The sequence below is a fragment of the Rosa chinensis genome, chromosome 7, assembly GCF_002994745.2.
Source record: "Rosa chinensis cultivar Old Blush chromosome 7, RchiOBHm-V2, whole genome shotgun sequence".
In the NCBI taxonomy this organism is placed as follows: Eukaryota; Viridiplantae; Streptophyta; class Magnoliopsida; order Rosales; family Rosaceae; genus Rosa; species Rosa chinensis.
In genome coordinates, this window is record NC_037094.1 from 63081639 (window position 1) to 63084138 (window position 2500).

Genomic DNA, 2500 nt, shown 5'->3' on the forward strand with positions numbered 1-2500 from the left:
TATTCTATAGTCTTTATGGCTACAAGTAGCGAAAGTGTCCATTTCCTGGCCCTGAGTCTCCTATGACTGGTTCACTGTCTGTACTCACCTTTCCTCGACAAACATAGGAGCACAACCCCCTCCGGAGGTTCACGGTTATCGACACCGTGGGATCCCTAAGAATCTACGCGTGTAGGTCCCATTCACTTTCAGGTCACAAGCACAAACATACAAAGGGTACAGTATCTCAACATGCAAGTCTAGCCTTGGTTTTCGCAATCAACAATTATCAGTTATGAAAACGCAGGTATCCCGAGGCATCGACTAATGAACAACCAAAAACGTACTTGCAGGCAACATAATATTATACCAGAGCATTCCACATATATCGAAAAGCCTCTAACAAGGAAGGGACAGCTCACCTTACTTGGAAAATGCTGGCGTACGTACTCCACACTCTGATGCTTTCCGCTTAAGCTTCCTTAATGATCGTGTTTCCTGAACCATTACTTAGTTTGTAAGTAATTATCCAGGTAAACATTATGATCAACTTTAAGTAACCGCGCACACTAAATCTTTTTTATTTCAATGAGGCCATTAATTATTTCTTTCAACCTTTACCAATTTGGGAAACTAACTTCTTTCTTAAAAAGGAAAACGTCTTTATCGCTCCGCTAAACTTTCGCCAATCCGAGCGACCAAAGTCGAGTCGATCCTCACGTTTTAGAGATCAGTCAACCCTGGTCAACTCCCAGAGTTGACTTTTGACATTTGACTTTGACTTCTGACTTTTGACCAAGTAATTCTTTATTTACCATTATTTCTTATTTATTAAAAATAAATAAGTAAATAATTCTTATTTATTAAAAACAAATAAGTAAATAATTATAAATAAAGTTTTACTTTTACTTTTACTTTTACCCATTTACTTCTCCTTTTTCACCTTTTCACTTTTACCTCCACACTTTCACTTTTACCTTTTACCTCCTTTTTACCGAATTTACCTTTACTTTCACCTTCTTCACTTTTTACCACTTTACCACAGTAAAAACTCATTTAATCCAACTTTTACCATTTTCTTTATTTTCCTTTTCTTCCAAAAACAAAGCCATTTCTTTTCTTCTTCCTTTTCTTTTTCTTTTGGCCAAAACTACACAACAACAATCACCAAATCTTCCACAACAAAATTCCAACATTTCGAAAATTAGGCTAATAAAATCCTACTAATTAAACCCTTCTCAAAGATCTAATTTTCACAATTTTTCCAACAACAACAATGGCTCAACAAAATCAAAATCAACCAAATAAATTCCAAAAATTCTAGGGTTTGTCCAAAACCCATTCCTTACCCTTTCTTTTTCAAAACTCATTGCCTATTCCTTCTCCTTGGCCTTGTTCACCTATAAATCCGTCCAATATCATCATCTCAACCAAACAACTAAAACAAGGTTGCATGGATAGATCCTTACCACAAATCCTTGCCAAACCCGTAGCCTAACTTCATGGTTTAAGGAGAAATCGGATTCATGCAAACAAAATCACAAATCAAAATCAAAACTCGGATTTAGGAAGAAATAGGTGTAGATCGGATGAATAGAGGCTAGATTAGGAGGGATATTACCTTGATTTGAGCTTGGAAAGAAGAAATCACAAAAACCCCCAAATTAGCTTCGGGTTCTAGGGTTTTTGGAGGATTGAATGGCCAAATTTCTTGATATTGATTGGAGAAATGGAAAGAGGGGAAGAAGAGAAGAAAATCTGGAAATTTTGGTGAGGATTGGGATTCCGGCGACTGCGGCGGCGATTTCCGGCGAGAATGAAGAGAGAGAAGCTCTCGGGTAGAGAGAGAGAAGAAAGGGAGAAAATGAGGAAGAGGCTAGGGTTTGGGAGAGAGTGTTTTGCTTTTATTCCTCTCCCTAATTTTAATCGTGAAAAGTCTAAGTTGCCCTCCTTTTGGGCCAAATGGGCTTGGGCTGTTCCATTTTCATTTTCCTCTTAATTTTCCATAAGCCCACTCCGAAAATTGCATATTCAAACATCCTTATTTCTCCGATACTTCACCGAATCCTTTCGGGAAAATTTTCCGGGCTTGTCCTAAGCCTCGATACTTTAAAAATAGTTTCCTAGACCCAGATTGGATTTTCTCTAATTTCTTAATCCTTTAAAATGGCCTCAAAGTCTTAACCTAAGCGCGAATACTTGTGTACCATACGAATACGTAGTTTCATACATTATACGACAAATTAAAATAAACAATAAAAAGTACGGGGGTCTACAATCCCATTCTCTTTACAGAACTGATTAAATTCTTGTGAGGTGAACTCCCCTCCTCGATCAGTACGTAAACATTTAATGTAACTCCCTGTTTCTTTCTCAACAAGACTCTTGAAGTATTTAAAAGTGATGAATGCATCTGACTTCTCAACCAAAAAGTATATCCATATTTTCCGAGTAAAGTCATCAATGAAACATATAGAATACCTTTTGTTGCTGTTTGATATGGGAGTGATCGGACCACACA